The sequence below is a fragment of the Myotis brandtii genome, unplaced genomic scaffold, assembly GCF_000412655.1.
Source record: "Myotis brandtii unplaced genomic scaffold, ASM41265v1 scaffold160, whole genome shotgun sequence".
In the NCBI taxonomy this organism is placed as follows: Eukaryota; Metazoa; Chordata; class Mammalia; order Chiroptera; family Vespertilionidae; genus Myotis; species Myotis brandtii.
In genome coordinates this window covers 482466-504449 of record NW_005355833.1, presented here as the reverse complement: position 1 = coordinate 504449, position 21984 = coordinate 482466, and the positions used below count along the sequence as shown (strand labels likewise).

The following is a 21984-nucleotide window of genomic DNA, read 5'->3' as shown; positions in this document are numbered from 1 at the left end:
AGGTGCTCCTGGCCGGGGACCCCAGCCCCCCAACCCCCCTCCCCGCCTCAGTTTCTCCCTCCGCTCAATTGCCTGGGAGCAGGAAGGTGGCGGAGGGGCAAGCAAAAGGCTTAAGGGAAGATAATCTATGGAAGCTAGCAGACGACACATGGGAGCTACCCTAAGGTCTTGTGAAGAAACACTTGCTACAACGACAGAGGATGATTATACTTTGTGTCTACCCCCCGGTCCAGATGGGAATGAGCAGCCATATTAATAAGGGTAATTATTACTGTTGTTCTTGCTGTCCCTGAAGGAGCTAAAAGAATCAGCAAATAAGCCAGGAACCCTGCCAGCCCGTTTTTTTTTTCTTCTTAAAAAATTGTATTTATTTTTAATTCCATGTATTTTTAATCCATATAAAAATGGAAACAATGCAGAGGAAATGAAAACCAAGCCCGTCCCTTGAGGTGTAGACATGTCTCTTTAACCCCCGTGTCGTAGCATTTGCAGCCTCTGGCAAAGGCAGTTTCCTTTAAACTTGGTGGAGACTCACACAGTTTCTTCTGAGATCACACGGCCTTAGTTGGATAGAAGCCACTGTTCGTTCAAGCTCTCAACAAAGACTTTTGAGCTGCACCAGAAGCATTACATACAATTGTCACGTTTAATTTCCGCAAGTCAGGGGAGTCCGGCCTTATCATCCCCATTTTACAGGCGATGAAACAAGATTAGGGAGGTTAAGTGGCCGAAGTTACCCAGTTATTAAGCGGAGGAATCAACATTCAAGCCAAAGCAGGCTCTTCACTAATTACTGTGCTATTCACAGATGAATAAAATGTAGCTCTTTTATCTAAGGAGTTTATAGTCTGCTTGTTGAGCTCTAGTTCAGGCAGTTCGACCCGCTGGCTGGGAACATCGGAGTTTCTTGTTATGCTGAAGGAAGCAGAACTAGGGTGTCCTGTTGGATCGCTTACTTTTATTTTTTATTCTAGGGGGACATAGTAAAAAAGAGCATAGTCCCTCAACCATTGTGTTTTTATGTCAAGGTATCTGCAATATGGGATAATGTGAGGGAGATCTGAGGTGGAATTTCACAAGTTAGGAAAACATTATAGGGCTGGTCCATAGGCCAGAACACTAGGAGGCCCCGTAAAGCAACCCGCAGTACAGGAGACCCTCCCGAATTCAGGAGGCCAGTTCTAGAGATTCCAGAGGATGGCAAATTTGTCCTCCACATAAAAATGCTTCCTACTGCTGCCCACAGTTCCCTCCAAAGCTCTCCCATTTTCATTTTTCTCTTACTTCTGATTCTATGTTCTTAACATCTCCCCTTGGCATTTTGTAGCTTTAAGCTTTTTCTAAATTGTAACTAATGATCTTTTGAGGAAGAGAGTGTATCTGGCAGCTGTACTGAAAGCTGATTTTATCAGTATTTAAAATAATCCATAGCTCATCAAGCTTTTTTTTTTTTGCTTGCATTGAGGCAATGATGTATAACTTATGTTCTTTTTAAAAAATATATATTTTTTTAAATTTATTTTTTAGAGAGAGGAAGGTTGAGAGGAACACCAATTGGCTGCCTCCCCGCTCACCCCCTAATGTGTGTGTGTGTGTGTGAAATCCAACCTGCAACCTGGTATGTGCCCTGACCAGGAGTCAGTGTGTGTGTGTGTGTGTGTGTGTGTGTGTGAAATCCAACCTGCAACCTGAGTATGTGCCCTGAGCAGGAATCAAACCTGCCACCTTTTGGTGTATGGGACAATGCTCCAACCAACTGAGCCACACCAGCCAGGGCTAACTTATATTCTTAAAAGCATGGCCCCTGAGTTCTTGGAAGTGATGACCTAAAATGGACAAGCATCTGATTCACAGACCATCTGATTCCTCTGGCCTGAAAAAAAGAGGTTTCTATGTCAGAATAAACTAGGCTGTGCTGCAGTAAGATACAACTGCAAAATCCCAGTGACTTAAAAAACCAAGATGTTGCATGGGTGACTGGAAGCTCCACTCTGTTGTCCTTCACCAGAAGCGCTAGACTGATGGAGGCCAGTCCTCTCTGGAATACTGTTTGCTATTCTTTGCCAGAGGGAAAAGAGCCCTTTGGAGAGCCTTCCCCCAGCAATTAAAAGCTCAGACAGGAAGTGATACGCGTTCCTTCTGCCTGTTGGCTGGAACTAGTCACATGACCACACACCCAAAAGCAGAGCACAGAAAGCCTTTGGTGAGCGGCAGTAGTGGCTGAGTGTCCCCAACTCACACCCTTTTGTCAGTCTGTTCTGCCATCACCTTAACCGTTGTGCCTGTGACTACTCCAGCTCAGCCCCACTATCCAGTGTCTGCTTAAGTATTCTACTGCTCACCTCTTTTTACATCCTCACCCCTCTCCTCAATAGCAAATGACCCAAGCATAAGTCACCATATCATCTTTAATCCTTATTACAGTCCTTCAAGGTGAATATGTGTTTTGTGTGTGTGTGTGACAGAGACTGGCTCTCTGTTCAGCAAATCCATGCCCTCTTCTCCTCTGGGCACATAGATGAACCACATTTCCCATCTTCCTTTGCACATAGGTAGGTGTGGCCACAGAATGTTATGGCACCATTTCCAGGACTGGCCCATAAACACCTCTCATGAATGCTCCTCTTTCCTGTTCTACCAGCTAGATGCTGGAAGCTCACGGGATCTTGGAAGCCAGCATTGAAGACAGCAAGCCCCCTCCCGCCCCCATCAACATGGGTCTCAGAAGGACTGTGCAGAGCAGAGCCCTGCTTCTCCCACCCAAGAGCATCCACAGAAAATTAATGTAAGGAGAAATAAACTTTTGTTATAGCAGCTAGCATTACCCTAGCTAATACACACCTATTTACAAAGGAGAGTAAAGGCTTGAGAATTGAGTATTTGTTTAAAAAAAACACACCCTTAGTAGATAGTAAATAGTCTCGATGAAGCAGTTCTAAGTTGTGCAATCCTCTAGGACAGTGGTTCTCAACCTTCCTAATGCCGCGACCCTTTAATACAGTTCCTCATGTTGTGGTGACCCCCAACCATAAAATTATTTTTGTTGCTACTTCATAACTGTAATTTTGCTACTGTTATGAATTGTAATGTAAATATCTGATATGCAGGATGTATTTTCATTGTTACAAATTGAACATAATTAAAACATAGTGATTAATCACAAAAACAATATGTAATTATATATGTGTTTTCCGATGGTCTTAGGCGACCCCTGTGAAAGGGTCGTTCGACCCCCAAAGGGGTCGCGACCCACAGGTTGAGAACCGCTGCTCTAGGAGAGCAGCTGTGGTCTTTCGTGCTCCGGTTTGGTCGGGGCTTTGATGCCATGGCAGTGACACACGGGAAGGATGCTTGGTGGCTTGCCTCTCTTTTCAGTTTTTTCTTTCCCTGTCAATCTAAGTGCAGAGAGACAGCCTGGTGCCCAGATAGCAGAATGCTGTGACAGCTTTCAGCACTCTGCTGCTGATGGAAATCTCGGTGGTGGCCCGGCTTCCCTGGTGCATGACTGCAGCCCCTTTTCAGGCTGAGCACCAGCATGCTTACACTGCAGGAGTCTGTAACATTTGCATGCCTTGTGCAGATGCACTCTGGGAGTGCAGACATCAGCAACCACTGGATTATAATCAAAAGGTCTCATCAAAAGGTTAGTCTACAGAGGGCAGGACATCTGTACAAAGGGCTAAGAGGACAAGCAGGTTAAATCTATAAAAGGCATTCTGGAAGCTGAGCTCCAAGGGCTAGAATGGATTACTGAAGCAGGCTTTGAAATATTCTGTCTTGACTTATCTATTTAAAAGTACAATGGTACAACATGCTTGTTGCAACACATTCCAACAATACTGAAGTATGCCAAGTAAAACATTGATGTTCTGCTTGCATCCAAAGTCTACTTCTCCCAAGTAATTTACCGTTGTTGATAGTTGGTATTCATCCTAGAAGGCTTTAAATATAACCCCCAAATTTGCAACTTTTTGAACAGCTTGTCAATGTATGCAGTATCAGCTAATTACACCAACATTTCTCAGGTGCCAGGCACTGTTCTAAGCACTTTTCTTATGTTTTCTTCATTTGATCCTCAAAACAATGCCTTGACTGTGATACTGTTACCAACTACATTTTACAGAAGCACAGAAGGATTGAGACACAAGTCACACATTCAGTGTGTGGCAAAGCTAGACTTAGACTCCGAAAAGTTTGGCTACAGAGCTCAGGCGGTAATGACTCAGTCATTACACTTTTTAGCTAGTAAACAGTGAGTTACAGAATGGAGCACATTCTATATGGTGGACCACGGATGAACCCACTTATTTTAGGGTTAGAGAACTGGAAACAGTGCCATTCAAATACTGACCCCACCACTTTCTTTTCTTTTTTTTTGGTTAATCCTCACCTGAGAATATTTTTTCCATTGATTTTTTTAGACAGTGGAAGGGAGGGGGAGAGACAGAGAGAGACATCGATATGAGAAAGACAGATGTGAAAGAGACACATGTTGATTGGTTGCCTCCCTAACATGCCTGGACCAGGGCTGGGGATGAAGCCTGCAACCGAGGTAGATGCCCTTGATCCGAGTCAAACCTGGGACCTTTAAGTCCGAGGGCCGACGCTCCAATCACTGAGCCAAACCCACTAGGGCAGCGGTTCTCAACCTGTGGGTTGCAACCCCTTTGGCGGTCGAACGACCCTTTCACAGGGGTCGCCTAAGACCATCCTGCATATCAGATACTTACATTACGATTCATAATAGTAGCAACATTACAGTTATGAAGTAGAAACGAAAATAATTTTATGGTTGCGTCACAACATGAGGAACTGTATTTAAAAGGGCCAGAAGGTTGAGAACCACTGCGCTAGGGTGACCCTACTACTTTCCTAACTTCCATGAGCCTTAGTGATTTTGACTATAAAATACAGCTAGCAGGACAGATGTTGTTGGCCGTATTAACAAGTCAATGATTCTAAAGAGTCATGTACGAGTCTAAAATTATCCCATTTATCTGAATAATCCACTTACTTTCAGTTGTGTACTAGCTCAGTGGGAGAGTCATGGGAGGACAAATGGCTGCTGAGATTACTCTGCTGCTTGTCTTAGCGATAATTTAATTTCATATGTGTTAAAGGCTCTTAATCCTAGATTTTCACTTTTCCCAGCAGATACAGTGGCTCCCTTTTGGCTTTCTAAAGATGCTATGAATTCCCATAATCCACTTTGCAATGATTAATCTAAAATGTTCTGTTTAACTCTAATTTTTTTAAAGAGAAAATTATTTTGTACTTACCAATTTTATATCTCAGCAAGTTTGTTACTGTACTGTTAACCTACCAATAATTTTGTTCTTCTTCCACTAAGGGGCGCTGTTTATTGATATATATAATTTTTTTTTTTTTGGTGGAGGGAAAGGGTTCTTCAGCTGAACTCCTTTTTTGTGCTGGTATCTTAGTAGCTGAAACTTGGCCTTTTGCATACTACCATTAAAACACATCCAATTAGTTGAGACAAACAAATCTCAGTAATAACAAAAGGAAAAAAAACCTTTAGTATTAAACAATACATTTATCCAGGAGCTTAAAGGTTCAGATGCTCCAAAATTAATTAGAAACTAAGCTTCATTGATTAATACAGAAAATAAAATACTTTAAGTCTTGAGTAAGACTAGAAGAAAATTCAGTTATATGGATAGCCACTTATAATTCAAAAATAGAAGCATTACTATTTGTCATTTAATTTTTTCATATTGATCTTATTTGATGAAATTAAATTTTCATTTATCTTGTAGGATTATTATTATTACCAGTGGAATATTAGCCATGATATATTAGTTATTTTATTGGGTGAATGTATTAGAAGGAGGTTTCCTGTTTATTTGCTATATTCTTACTGCATATGTTTAAATTTGGGAAAGTGAATTCCATTTTATGTCTTATAAAGATAGACTATGAATTATAAAACCTTATAATTACAATAGAAAAGTTGTGAAAAGTGGCATAAAGAATAAGGCGTGCTTAACAATGATCCTAACTTCTAGAAAACCTTCCAGGTTTTGGATAAACAAAGTATTAAACTTTTCAATTTAACTTTTTAATAAGTAAAAGGCATATTAAACAACATTTTTGTATTTGGTTCCAAAGGAAGAAGAATGAGGGATGAGGGCTAAAAGTTAAAGTTACATTTATACTTAACTTCCTTTATATTTTAGGCCACAGTAAGAACGTTATATCTGCTTGTAATAGATTTCTATTGCTGCATAACAAGTGACTGCAGACGTAGCAGCTTAAAACACACTCATTTATAATCTCAGTTCCCGTAGGCCAGAAGTCTGGGCATGGCCAAATTAGGATTTCTACTCAGGGTTTCTCAAGACTGAAATCGAGGTGTTGGCTGGGCTGATCCCTTTATGGAACGTGGGGTCTTCTTGCAAGCTCACGGGGTTGTTGGCAGAATTCAGTTCCTTGCATTTGAAGGACTGAGGCCCCTGTTCTCTTGCTGGCTGTCAGGCAGGGCAGCTCTAAGCTCCAGAGGCCCCTGCAGTTCCTTGTCATGTGGCCCCTCCACATGCCTTCTCATGCTCTCCCCAGGAAAACCCAGTCCCTTGAAGGGCTCACCTGATCAGGTCAGGATCACTGAGGATAATCTTCTATTTTAAGGTCAACCGATTTGGCAATTTAGTTGCATCTGTAAAATCCCTTCACAGCAGTATCTAGATTAGTGCTTGAATAACCTGGAGATGGTATGTGTATGCCAGGGCACAGGAATCTTGGGAGCCATCTCAGAATCCTGCCTACCTCTCTTAGTCCATTCAGGCTGTTCTAACGAAATACCATAGTCTGGGTGGCTTATAAACAACAGAAATTTGCCAAAACCGGTTTGGCTCAGTGGATAGAGCGTCGGCCTGCGGACTGAGGGGTCCCGGGTTCGATTCCGGTCAAGGGCATGTACCTTAGTTGCGGGCACATCCCCAGTGGGAGATGTGCAGGAGGCGGCTGATCGATGTTTCTCTCTCATTGATGTTTCTGACTCTCTATCTCTCTCCCTGCCTCTCTGTAAAAAATCAATAAAATATATTTTTTAAAAAAACCAGAAATTTATTTCTCACAGTTGTGGAGGCTGGAAGTCTGAGATCGGGGTGGCAGCATGGTTGCATGAAGGCCCTTTTCTAGGTTACAGACTTCTTGTTTACCCTCATGTGGCAGAGGGGCTATGGATCTTTTTTTTTTTTTATAAGGCACCAATCCTATTCATGAGGGTTCCACCCTCATGACCTAAGCATATACCAAAGACCCTACTAATACAACCATCTTGAGAGGTTAGGGTTTCAACATGAGTTTGGGGGAACACAAATATTCAGACCATAGCACTACCATAATAATTTATAATAAACAGTTTCTCTCAATAAATTATATTTAAAACTATGATATTTAGTAAGTATCTGAGAACAGCAGAAGTGATGTTCTTAAAAAGAAATGAGAGAACTAAGCCAGTAATCCAGAGGCTATAGCAAAAGTAAATGAGTGATAGATTTATGCTGCCTTAGTTCAAGCTAAGGGGGAGAAAACTGCACCAATACAAACCCACATTCTATTAACCTTAAGTAGCAATGATTTACACTGGGCCCAGATTCACTTAGGAATCACTGCATAGAGTCCAGCCGCTTTTGCTAACACAGCATCAGCTTGGAGAGGGCTGTGTGTCTGGGGGTCTTGAGGGTAAAAACCATCTTTTGTTTTACCCCTCTGTTCCTACCTAAGAGGAGTGATGCTGAATCCCCCAGATTAGAATCCTTTCTCAAAACCCCACTGTGACAGGTGATAGAAAGCCTGGCATTTTTTGAAGATGTGAATTTTAAATATAAAATTTAAAAAGGATGTCATCATCATAGACATCCTTCATTGGGTGGCTAACCTGGGAGACTGTTAGCTGCTGGTATTTGCTGCCCACCTCCCATATAGAATTGTGATGGGGTCAGAGCTGTGATTAAGGAACCTTTTCTGATTGCTGTGTTTGGTTGGGGAAAAGCAGGAGGGCTTTCTTTACATTTTTTTTTCTATTATACCTGACATTTTAACATTTAAAAATATTCTTTTGCCCAGGAGAGAAAAGGCCTGGATTTTTGATATCTTTCATTGAAACAATGAGACTCTTGTTATGTTTGCCACTTTAGCCTTCAAGGTCTTATCTTTTTTGACGTGGAGAACTGAAGGCATTTTGATCCTCTTCCAGTTCTACAAATATTGTTCTTTAATAAGCTTGAGGCATGCCCTGGCCAGTTTGGCTCAGTGGATAGAGCGTTGGCCTGTGGACTGAAGGGTCCCAGGTTTGATTCTGGTCAAGGGCATGTACCTTGGTTGCAGGCTTCTCCCCAGCCCAGGCCCTGGTCTGGGGACGTGTAGGAGGCAACCAATCGATGTGTTTCTCTCACATCGATGTTTCTCTCTGTCTTTCCCTCTCTCTTCCACTCTCTTTCTAAAAAAGAAAGAAAGGAAGAAAGATAGAAAGAAAGGAAGAAAGAAAGGAAGAAAGAAAGGAAGGAAGAAGCTCAAGGCATCACTGTTGATCAGAGAAAAGCATTATCTCCCTCCTTAAAGTGAAGAGCACCTGCCAGTCTCCCTAGCCAGAAGCAAGAGAGAGAGGAAGAGCTGTTCGTTGAACCCACAGAGCACCATTATTTCAAAAGTACAGACAATAGAGAATGACATTAAACCCATTGCTTCATTGATCGATACAGAATATAGAGATATTTATAGACTTAAAAGCAAGGCCATGGACCCACTTACCCACCAAACATATTTATCTATTTATGACTAGTGTGATATTTGTGACATTGAAAACATGTTGTATTTCCTTTAGCATTAAGTTCATCATCTTAGTGAAAATGTAGAAAGGATCAATGATTAAACAGGAGTAAAAGTGTATTGCTAATCAGATGGTTGATTAATACTGAGCAGGCTATGATAAACCATACTTTTCTTTTACAAGCCACTTGTTTTAGGCTTTCTTCAATTTTAGAAGAATAGGAGGTATACATATTTATATGTATATGAGATGGATACATCATATATATGATATATACATCACATATATGTAAAATCAGTTATGATTGGCTGGGTTATGCTGCAGTAACAAGTAGCCCTCAAATCTCAGTGGTTTAAAAGAATAAAGGCTTACTTCTGCCTCACATCATATGTCCCTCTGCTCTGTGTCATCCTTACCAAGAGACCTCGCCTGATCTCTGCCATGCTTCTGCAATTGCTTGGCAGGGGACAGGAGTGAGACAAACTGTATACTTCCTCTTAAAGCTTCCATGACACCAGTGACTTCTGTTCACATATCAGTAGCCAAAGCAGGTCACTTGGTCACATCCAATTCCTAGTGTAGAGAGCCAGAAATATTTGGTGAACAGAACTAACCACACACACACACACACACACACACACACACACACTTTCATGTGTAGATTGAAACGGGGGAAATAACTTCAGTTGCTGAAGAAAATCAACTTTGATTTATCATTGTAATATTGTTACATCAGGAAGTTTAGCATTAGTAAAAGCAATGGCTTAGGCTGTGTTCATAGAATATACCACAGTCAGTGAGAAGGATAAGGCAGATATTTGTGTACATTCATGCAAATAATCCTGAGAAATATTGAATTTTTTAAAAAGCAAGTAGCAGAATATCATGATCTCATTTATTTTAAAAGATACAAAGTACATAAATATGTTTATATGCATATGTGTGTGTGTGTGTGTGTGTGTGTGTCAAGTGCATAGGAAAAAGCCTAGACAGCTTATTACTAAACAGTTACTATTCATGGGGAACACAGAGGGATTTGTATGGCACATAGGAGATTATAATCCTTTTTACTTTACATAATCCTGTATTGTTTGAATTAATTACAACCATTTATTTATGTATTGTATTAGTTTGTTAGGGCTGATGTAACAAATTACCACACAATTGCTAAGACAGAAATTTACTCTTTCACAGTGCTGGAGGCCAGAAGTCCGAAGTCTGTCCCGTTCCTCCCTCGGAGGCTCTAGGGCAGTGATGGCGAACCTTTTGAGCTCGGCGTGTCAGCATTTTGAAAAACCCTAACTTAACTCTGGTGCCGCGTCACATATAGAAATTTTTTGATATTTGCAACCATAGTAAAACAAAGACTTATATTTTTGATATTTAATAATACCCTCTAGGTCAGTGATGGCGAACCTTTTGAGCTCGGCGTGTCAGCATTTTGAAAAACCCTAACTTAACTCTGGTGCCGTGTCACATATAGAAATTTTTTGATATTTGCAACCATAGTAAAACAAAGACTTATATTTTTGATATTTATTTTATATATTTAAATGCCATTTAACAAAGAAAAATCAACCAAAAAAATGAGTTCGCGTGTCACCTCTGACACGCGTGTCATAGGTTTGCCATCACTGTTCTAGGGGAGAATCCTTTCCTTGCCTCTTCTAGCTGCTGGTGGCTGTGGCATTCCTTGACTTGTAGCCATATCACTCTAATCTCTGCCTCCATGGTCACATTGTTTCCTACCTTTCTGTGTGTCCCCTCTGTGTATCTCTTATGAAGACATTTGTCATTGGATTTAAGCCCCACCTGGATGATGCAGGATGGCCTTCACATCTCCAGATCCTTAAGATTCTTTTTCCAAATAAGGTCTCACTCACAGGTTTGAGAGACTAGGACAAGGACATACATTTTTGGGGTGGTAGGGTGGGGGTTGGAGGGCATCATTCAACCTACTACACTTGTGTAACCTAAAAAAATTAAAAAGGAAATGATTGAAAAAAATTAATCATTATTAATAGTGATTGCTTCTGGGAGGGAAACATTTCCAAATTTTCTATAGGGAACCTAATGTAACATTAATAATTAGAAAAAACAGACATACAAAATATAGAGCAATAATAATCACAACAACAAAAGCAAAACATGGGCAGATCCTAACTTGCACATACTCTATTAACAAGTGATCTTGACACTCAGAACAGAGTGGAAAGGTCATATCCTCAACTCAGTGATAGGGCCAGGTCGGGGCTTAGATTTAGGACAGGAGCCTTGCATCAGCCTTGGGTTCTTAGAGCACTAGATACATTAGCCTTCTCTCACATGCAAGGTAGAGCCTTCACCTGGGCCTAGTGCCCAGGGAGAGCCACCCACATTGCCAAAAGAGAGGAACTACTTCCCTGGTATTGACTTATAGAAATTAAATTGCTTTTCTTCCAAAGAAGCAACATTATTGAGCAGAGGTTGCAAGCACGGGCCAATTTTAGTCCACTGATGAGTCTTGTTTCATCTGCACTGTGTGTATAAAATTTTTTTCAAATTAGTTGCCAACTATTTTCACATAAAATTTTGGTTTTTGGCTTCTCCTGATCTGCTGCATTGGGTCTGCATTCTCCCATGGCAGCCACCCACTGGAGCTGGGGAGCAGCGCTCCCTTTAGATGAACAACACATGCGCAGCACAGCCCCTGTTATTTTCTATTTTCCTGACCTGACTCTCCTCATTTGCATTGCCTACCTGGCCACTATAGGCATTTGAGTTTGCAAACCCCTGATGAATAGAATAAAAAATCACTTTGTGATATTATGGTACAGTCCATTAGGGGTTAAGTAGGCTTGTGCACACCCTTGCTTCCAGGAAAAAAATGCATTCTAAGTTCCAAACAGCCAACAAATGAACCTGAAGCATGCAACCAGTTCATAAATTGGTGGCTCCTCTACAGTGATGTTTTATAGTCTGCCTAAACAAGTAATGGAAAATGCATATCCGTATATGCACTCATATCAGAAATTCAATTCCACAGGCTATTTGGGAACGAAGTTTCAAAATTCGGCTGAGGATGATTATGTCGTCTGTCTGAGTTTGTGCAGACGGGCGTGTGTGCACCCACAGGAACATGAACATGTTTTCACTCCACTTGGGCCAGAACCTGTCCTCCTGACCCCAACTGAGAGATTACTATGTCATGAGCCAAAATTAGTCTCATCATTATTGCGTTGGAACCAGGACCGCTACAGAATTTTCTCATAGGGGTCTGCATTGACTCTTGTCCGGTGTTTCCAGTGAAATTCTTGAATTTTTAATTTGAGTTGAGCTGTGGAGGTCGGAGGAAGTGGGTTGTAGAGAGTGTCGCCTCAGCTGGGGCTGAAGCCTTTGGGGAAGGCAGTCCTTTTCTGTGATTTCCAGAACAGATTGCTGCCTTTCAAGATCTCTGTGTAGAAGAATGTTCTTAAGGTTTTCCCCTCCTAAATTAATACGTATTTAATGAGTACCTATTCTGTTCAGAGCACTAGGCTAGGGCACACACACACACAAAATGGACATGGATGGCGCTTTCAGTCTGATTAGGAAGACACAAAGAGGCAAACATTAAATAACAGCACAGTGTTATGTAAAACATGAAATGCCACAGGTAATGAGCCATGATTTGCCCAGTGGATGTTTATTTGGAAGTGTATTACCAAATACACTTAGAGACTATAAATGTACAATTTATACCTTCAGGGAAGAGAAATATCATTTCAGGCCAGCGGATGGCCAAGCATTAAGTCTACGCAGAACAGAAGGTGAAACACCAAGAAGACCCGTGGCAGTGGAAAATGGCCCATGACAGAGAACTGGGTCAGAATTGTGGAGGATCTTGAATGACAGGATAACCAATCCTGGGCTTTGTTGCATAGGCAATGGGGAGTCCTGGAAAGTTTGCGATCAGAGGAATGGTATGATCCAAGTAGTGTATTGGAAGGTCAATCTGGAGGTGATATCAGGATGATTTGGAACAAGAAGGAAATGAGAGCAGAAGGGACGCTGGGAGGGAAGTTCCTGTAGCGGAGAAATGGCTTAACTTGGAAAGGCAGAGGAACTTGAAAAGAAGGGATAGATCGGGGACATAAGGACTTCGGGGTAGACAGGTTGTAATGAACAGGGGAGGAGGAGGAGCAGCAACATCATGGTGGAGGAATGACTCTAGGTTTGGGCTGGAAATTAGGATATCAGTGATACCTTTGGTAAAAGAGCCAAGTGTGGCAGGAGGTCCAGTGGGAGATGACAGGAAGAGCAGATTGATTTGAGTCCTGCGTTGAGGCCTTGTTGGGGCACCCAGAGATAGTGCTCTACATTTTCAGCTGATCTTTGCACATGGTCATCCCTTCACTCACACTCCATGGGCTTAACACCAGTAAGTGGTTGCTGACTTGTTAGACCTGCAAGCCCCCCATACCTCCTCCAGCTGGTGGTCAGTAGTCTCTGATCTAGTAGACCACCCATCACACATCCTTGCCTGGTTGAGTGTTTTATAGTTGAACGACTTGAAAGATATGTAGTAGTTACTCTAGTCTATATCTCTATCTTCAGGAAGCTCACTCCTCTGAAATTCAACAAGCTTTTCTTTTTTTAAATCCTCACCTGAGGATATTTTTTTTTCCATTGATTTTTTTAGAGAGAGTGGAAAGGAGGGAAAGAGGGAGAGAGGGAAACATTGGTAATATTGACGTGAGAGAGACACTTCGATTCGTTGACTTTCACATGAGGCCCTTGTCCAACCAGGGCCAGGGAAAAATCTGCCACCCAGGCACTTGCCCTTGACTGGGAATCAAACCCACCACCTTTCGGTGTGCAGGCCAATGCTCTAACGACTGAGCCACACCAGCCAGAGCTCAGCAAGCTCTTTTGACTATGCTTTCAGGGTTTACCATGCTCCACCATTGAAGTCCTTCCTTATGCTTATTTTACCTTGCTCAAACTGAACTTGACCTTCACAATGGAGTTACAATGTGCCTCCGCCCCCTTTCAACTAGTTCCCCTTGAAGTTTATGAGCTCATGTATGTATGGAGTAACTCTGTTAAAAGAAATGCCAGCAGCGATATTATTATGCTTCTATTGAATACTCATTAATTACTGCAATGCTTTTGTCAGAATTGGGGGAGGCAAAGAAGTTGGCACCCGACTCTTTGGGATTGTTGTCGAATGCAAAGACAAAAACCCCCCAATGAAGCCTGTACTTAGGTACAACAGAGGGTGCATTGTTTAATAGGATTCTGCGTAAACGCGTCCTTATTCCTTTTTATTTTTCCTATCCCTTTGTTTTCAGTTTTCCCCCGTCGGGCATCAAGTGCTTTTTCTCCGCCCTTTGTGTTCCTTTCACTTTGATCTGCATCTCCCTTCTTTGCCAAACACAACCAGTCTGCATTGATATTCATTCACCCCAAAATTACCCAGTCCATTTTGTGGTCGAAAGCTGAGACTGGTGACGGGTGCACCTTGGAATATATAAACATGACTCTTTTTCAGGGAGCATCTAAGATGCCAGTCTTAGCAGCCTCATTTTAAAAACTATTTATATTCACAAAAGTCTATAATAGCATTTTTATTGTGTATGTCTGTGAGTTGCGTGCTTTTTCCCCCCATGCCTGCTTCTTATTATCGCTCAACGCTGACTACAGCCTTAAATGATAATGAAAACAGAAGCACTCTTTTCAGGAGGCGATGACTGCTTTCCACGTCCTTCCGTGTGTATGTGCTCCCCTGCCTGAAGGGGCCGGGTTAGTGTTTAAACCATCCGCTCCGACTCAGTCAGAACCCAAGTTTATTTCCTCGCAGCATTGACTCAGTCTTTTATTCTTCTGCAGAGAATAAATTGAATACCAGTGTGTGGGTGTCTTTCAGAAGAGACCTTAAAACCCAGAGGCTCTCTGTGACCACTGGGGACATTGGAGTTCTTGTCCTGCTGTCCTCGGTCTGAGTTCCAGAACCTGGCTTGGCCCCAGATGTCACACACTCGCCTTTGAAGAGAGATGTTTATTTGGGCCTTTCTCCCTTCAGGTGCTGCTGTTTCCTTGCTTCCATGATGTGACCTGCTGCTTTCACCCTCTCGTTTTCCGGTGCATTAAAAAGCACACCAAGCAACAAAGGAGTTTGCCTCAGAGTCAAAGGGCTACAAATATAAGCTTGTTATCTGTATTCCATTATTGTGAATAACTCACAACTCTATTGCCATGTGTATGATTGACTTGCAATTATGGGTTGTGTTTTACAGCAGCTCTGAATGGTATTCTCCCCTGGTTGTTCCTTAAGCCAAGCCTGGAACCCCTGGGTCACATGAGAAAGGGGGGATTTTTATAGACTCCACCCTATCGTTGTTGCTTTTTCCCCTCCAAGCCTTGATATTGGATCTGTAATTAGTGATGTAATAATAATACCTTCCATTTGCTATATTACAACTTTTCAAAAATGCTTTAGCATGCTCTCCCTCCTGGGAGCACGCCCACACCTTCCCCTTCCTCCCTTCTTCCCCCGAGGCGCCTTACCTTTGCCTTTCTCTCTCCTAAGCTCCAGGGCTCTTCTTTTGCCTCTATAACTTGTTTCCTGAGCCCATTTCTTCTACTGCTCACGTCTTCTTCCTCTGTGACTTTCTAAATTAACTTTATCTGATAAACAACAGCAACAAACACCCCAAAATGCTTTACATGTTCTGTGATTGACTCTCCAAAAATGCTTTTGGTACAGGGAATGCAGATCTTATGGCCTTATTTTATAAGGAAACAGACGAAGCAAGGCTAAATGACTTGCCTAAGTTCTTACAGCAAGTCTAAGACGGACCAGGAACTGGGACCAGATTTCCTGATTTCAAGGTGTGTGGTTTTCCTGTGGCCACTGCATTTTATAACAAACGCAAGACAATTGCTTTTACATACAGGGTGGGGCAAAGTAGGTTTGCAGTTGTGAGTACATGAAACAGTTTATTCTTGTATTATTATTTATTAATTACTGTATTATTTTTCCATATGAACAACTGTAAACCTACGTTTGCCCCACCCTATACAAGATTTCATTTGATTCCATGATGACCTTACAAGCTGGGTGAGCAGGTATTATTATTTATATCTTCCTGATCAGGAAGTAGAAGCCCAGAGAAAATGAGTTACCAAGATAATATGGTGATAAACAAAAGAGGTGGGATTTGACTCCAAGACTCCAAGCCCACTCTCTTGGTGACACTTTGCTAGCTGATTAATGACAACACCACTCATTTAGTTGCCTTGACCAAAAATTTAAACTCATCCTTGACTCCCTTTTTTTTTTTTTTCTTACCCCATGTCTAAGCCATCAGCAAATCTTATTCCAAATCAAGCATTTCTCACTACCTCTACTGCTGTTATCCTGGTCTAAGCATTTGTCTTTCTCACCTGGATTTCTACAGCAATTCTGTAAGGCTAGTCTCCAAAGATGGTTTCCAATGAACCGGGCCTCCTGTAGTCATGTGGTTCTACAGTGTTGAATTTCAGCTGCTCTGTGAGTAGTTTAATTAGTAGAAGGTGGATGATGTGACTCTGTGCATTTCATGAAGGCTTTTGTACTTCTGAGAGCCCTGAGCCACCTCTAAGAAATCCAGTTACTCTTCTGGAGAGACTAAGTGAAGAGACCACTTGGAGAGGCCATGTGAAGAGGGAGAGGCCCAGAGATTGGATGGAGTGAGAGAGGCCCAGTAGTCAGTGCCCCAGCTCAACCCAGCCTTTTCACTGTCCCACAAAGGTGCTAGGTATGTGAGTGAGCATCATGGACATTTCAGCCAGTTGTACCCTCCTAGGACTACAGCCCAAACTGGTATCACATGGAGTAAAAGAACCACCTAGCTGAGCCCAGTTGACTCACAGAATCATGAGAGATAATGAAATGGTTGTTGTTTTCAGCCACTAAGTTTGGGGTTGGTTTGCTATGTAGCGATAGATAACTAACATCTAGGGGTCTCCTTTGCTTTCAGTCTTACTTGCCACCAGTCTATTTTCCATACAGAATATATGTATTTTTAAATTGTGGTAAAAAAAACTAACATAAACTCACCATCCTAACCATTTTTAAACCATTTTTAAGTGTATAGTCAGTAGTGTTACATCCATATTGTTGTGCAATCTCCAGAACTCTTTTCATCTTGCAAAACAACTCCTCATATCCTCCTCCCTTCAGCTCCTGATAACCACTTTTCTTTCTGTTTCTAAGAATTCGACTCTCTAGGTTCCTTGTATAAATGGAATCGTACAATATTTGTTATGTTTTTTTTTAAATAAAATATATTCTTATTGATTTCAGAGAGGAATGGAAAGGGAGAGAGAGATAGAAACATCAATGATGAGAGAGAATCATTGATTGACTGCCTTCTGCATACCCCCTATTGGGGATTGAGCCCGAAACCCAGACATGTGCCCTGACTGGGAGTCGAATCATGACCTCCTGGTTCATAGGTCAACACTCAACCACTGAGTCACACTGGCCAGGCATGATTTTTAATTTTTTGAGGGTCCTATATACACAGAAGATTTTCAAACAAATTTTGTCACTCCCTTCTCAAAATCTTCCATTGGCTTCTCATTACTTTTAGAATAATATTCAAGACCCTGACTATGGCCTACAAGGAATCAATCCATGGCCACGTCACCAGTCTCATCTCCTGTCCTTCTCCCCCCTCCTCTGCTTTAGCCATTCTTAGCATCTTGATGCTCCTTGTCACGCCAAGCATTGTCCTACTGCAGGGATTTTCTACTTGGCGTTTTCTCTGCCTAAAATGCACTTCATTGGTAACTAGCATGGCTTGTACTGTCACCTCATTCAAGTCTCAGTTCAAATGTCCCCTCCTTCTGAGATGCCTTCCCCCACCACCCAGTTTAAAATAGTACCCTCATCCTCTCAATATCTTTATTTTCAATTTGTTATTTATCTCTACCTGATAAGTAGGGAATTTATATTAATGGCACACACATATAATACAGACTATGTGCCTGGCACACTAAATACTCTACATAATTGATATAACTGATCTTAATAACAACCTTGTGAATTAGGTATCGTTATTATCTCCATTTTACAGATGAGAAAACTGAGACACCAGATGGTATATAACTTCCCTAAGGTTCTGCCGCTAGTAATTGACAGAAGCAGGATTGAACCAAGGCCGTTGGGATCCAGAATCTACTATTATACTCATCTCATTATAGATGTGTATGTGTAAAATATGTATAAATCATGTATGTGCTTGTTTATTGTCTATCTATCCTGTTAGGTGTAAGCTCCACAAGGACAGAACATTGTTTTTTTTACTGTTCCCCACGCTTAGGACAATGTCTGGTACAATCAGATTTTCAATAAAAATGTATGGAATGAATGAATGAGTGAATGAATACATGGGTTATTTGCATACATATTTTTAAAAAATTTTTATTTCAGAGTGGAAGGGAGAGAGAGAGAGAAATATCAATGATGAGAGAGAATCACTGATTGGCTGCCTCCTGCATGACACCACTGGGGATGGATCCGGCAACCTGGGCATATGCCATGACCAGGAATTGAATAGTGACCTCCTGGTTCATAGACCGACACTCAACCACTGAGCCATGCTGGCTGGTCTCTCTTAGATTTTCACATAGCTGACTTTAGATCATTCATGTGTTAGTCCAATATCCCCTTCCTGGAGAAGTCGCTCTCATTGTTCTCCATATTATTTTTTTCTCTCTACCTTTAAATTATGTAGGAGAGTCCTTCTAGCTACCCTTTTCGACCAGATTGTCATTGAAATGCAGGTCAAAAGAAAGGAAGACTGGTGTCTATTGAAGAGTGGCATCAATGCATTAAAAGGTACCCTGGTGGCCCTAAAGACTTAATGCAGCTTTATAAAATGGCTAATTTATACACAGGGCTCCTCCAGCTTACCCAGGTGCGCCTGGATTACATTATACAAAAAAGTAGATGGCACACAAATATAATAAGCAGTGGCTGGGCTCAGTTATGACCTTATTGTCCCTGATAAAGACAAATCTCATAATTCACTGGTAGCAATGTCAGTCTTTTATCTTTCCCTGGACTCATGAAGATACAAGTCACATCCACGGTGCCTGTTCTGTGTGTGACAAGGAAACTCAGGCAGCCAATCGTTACAAAGGTGATTCATTCATTTGCATTCAGAAATCCTGTTGGTTAAAAAGCAATAAAAGTGTTGGGGGCTTTTTTTTTTTTCACTCTATAAAAAGTGGCTCACTGATGAAATATACGCCTTCACTCATCTGGCAGACCTGCTGTAAAAAATAACATTTGGCAGTGGAAAGTGGGACTTTTGCTTGAGGAACTGATGTGTAAATATAATATTTGTACATTTCTTAGATGGCCATAGACACTTGGCAATGCTTTCGGGTTCCAAAGTCTTGCAAAGATAAAATTTACTGTAGTGTGGGTCTTGATGTTTCAAGTGTATGCAAGGAATTGTAAAGCAGGAGATTGCAGAATGAAGTGGTAAGACAAATGAAAGGACTGGAGCAGTAGGATGCTGACCTTCAGTGAAGTGTTAATTTGATTCACATGCCAGTCCTAAGAAAACACTGTGCTTTCTTTCCCGCGTGCTCCCTGGCTGTTCTAGCTCCATCTCGGCCCTGGTTGTCTATGTCTGCTTCTGCCCTTAGTCTGTTCTTTAAGCCCTGACTTTGGCCACAGAGGCCAGTGTGGGGCCAAGCAACCCAGACAGGGCCCCGGAGCACCAAGCAGATCCAGAGACATGAAGTTGCTCAGGGAAAGGGAAGAGACAGCATCATGGGGCAGAGGGAGGGTGGAGTATTCCTGTGTTGCTGAAGGCTGGTTCACCCCGCTGGGGCAAAAACCAGTAGGGAGGCGTAGGTGTTTATTTTCAAAGCAGGAGCTGCACCTTCATTGATGCTCTGCTGTGCTAAGTACGATGCTGGTGCAGATAAATGTTAATAGCAGCAGCCATCACGATGAGGACAATAATGATGATGACAATAATAATGTGGTAACTCACCTCCGGCATGCCCGTGGTTAAGAGATTTAACCACTTCTTGTATTGGATGTTAATGTACCAAGGCTAGGGTTCCTTGCCACTGATCCTGACACCCTGGCATTTTTCCTGTTCTTCCATCTCGGACTGACTCTGGGACTGTAGAAAAGAGGTCCTGGAGACCAGAGCTTCCTGCGTAGTCATCTTCAGAACAGTAACTCTGAGAATGAGCACATGCCCCTCATGTGTCTTGTCTGCCAATCAGACCCCTCTGTCTACAGAGAGCCTTTTAAAAAACAAGAATGAGGCCTTCATTTTAATTATTGTCTTTTTTGGTCCCATGTCAGGATTATGTCTTTTAAATAAGCTATACCAGAATTTCTTTTTTCTTATCTTGCACCTCATTAAGAACAGTGAGGGGATATCCTTTGGTCTTACTGTCTTATAATTTTAATTACACTGATCTTGGTTTAAAACAGGACCCATTTAAGTGCTGAAACGATATGTATTTTCAGTGAGGTGTTTTCTATAGGCCTTTGTGCTTCTCACTGTCAACTTGGGAAGGGACTAAGCATGATTCCTTTTAGACACAGTGGATTCCTAACTAAGCTTGCCGTGCCCTGGATGAAGGGTGAGGAGCCTCCAGGGGCTCCAGCTTTCTTTTCCTTTCACGCCCCTTAGCAGAGGACACAGCTAAGGGATAGCCCTTCTCTGGGCACCAAACCTAACTAAGCTTGCCGTGCCCTGGATGAAGGGCGAGGAGCCTCCAGGGGCTCCAGCTGCAGGAGAGAGCCCTGTAGCCTCAGGAGGACGGAGTCACATCATGGTGGGAAATAAGAGTTGGGATGTCAGCTCCCAGAAATGTCCCAGGGGATGCTGGAGGGGCTGCCTCTACAGGTGAATGATCTTCTCTGGGCACCAAACCTAACTAAGCTTGCCGTGCCCTGGATGAAGGGCGAGGAGCCTCCAGGGGCTCCAGCTGCAGGAGAGAGCCCTGTAGCCTCAGGAGGACGGAGTCACATCATGGTGGGAAATAAGAGTTGGGATGGCAGCTCCCAGAAATGTCCCAGGGGATGCTGGAGGGGCTGCCTCTACATGTGAGTGATCTCCTGTGACTGTTCCCTGTCATTCATAGCACCTGGCCTGGTCATGCTGAGAAGGACAGTCATCGAGCCATTTTCCTTTCTGTCCTCTTCCTTCTAGATTCTCATCTAGCATGGCCTTCTGGAGTACTGCCACTCTCTAGAGTCCATGTGATTCAGTGGTAAAGGATTATGAGTGCTGCTGCCAAGACCAAGGTTTGAATCCCAGCCTGGCCAATACTGGTGCTGCCATCTTGGGCAAATGATTTTCCCACTGAGCTTGGGGGGTCTTCTCCCATAAAAGGGGATCATGATATCTACTTGGTGGGGTGGTTGAGAAAGATGCATATGATAATGAGTGCAAGAGAAGGATGCCTCCTGGCATGAGGTAGGCGCTCCAGGAACATTCGTTGTCCCTTGTCAGATATGTGTGGGAAAGTGCCTGAATGTGTGGGCAGAGATTTGGAGGGCTGAATAATAAAGATAGTAATTCCTGAGCACGCGCGCACCCATCCACCCACCCACACACACACAGTCTATTTTGTCCTCTCTGCCTGTCCCCAGCCCATCCATTTCGCATGCCCATTTCTGCTGCCTCCTTCTCCATGAGGTTTACTCTATTATTTCCTACGTGGATCCTGCCCGGCTCTTTTGTACTCATTGCTCAACCACACAACTTTATATTTTACTACAAACTGTCATGAGTTGTATGTGACGATCTTCTCTCTAATAAGGTGAGCTCCTTGGGAAGGGACTAAGTATGGTTCTTCTTCCTGTGCCTTTGCAGCAGCCAGCATGCAGTGGATGTTTAATAATTGATTATTAAATGCAGTGCCATTACTAATCCTACCTGAGGGTAGAGACTGCATTTTACACTAATTTTTTTTTTGTATCTCCATTGCAGTTGGCCTAGTGCTAAGCATCTAGATACTTGTAGGTACTCAATAAACATTTGCCAGGTTAAAATTACCGTAAGCTTTGAGGGATGGGTTTGAGAGGTGGCTAGCCATTTATATGAAAAGGATAGCAAGAGGCCTGGGGAGTAAAAGCTGAGTCTACAAAAGGTTCTGAAATGCTTGTGACTTGGGGGCGATCTATCTTCCTTTGTAACAGTTTG

General features: G+C 42.3%; 1 long non-coding RNA gene across 1 annotated transcript; it reads left to right on the top strand.

The window, feature by feature from the left end:
• The first annotated feature begins 11 nt into the window (after positions 1 to 11).
• Positions 12 to 18168, top strand: LOC106725389. The gene is made up of 3 exons (XR_001361273.1): positions 12 to 261; positions 2642 to 2785; positions 17875 to 18168. It is a non-coding gene; the product is annotated as an uncharacterized LOC106725389 (long non-coding RNA).
• The last annotated feature ends 3816 nt before the right edge of the window (positions 18169 to 21984 follow it).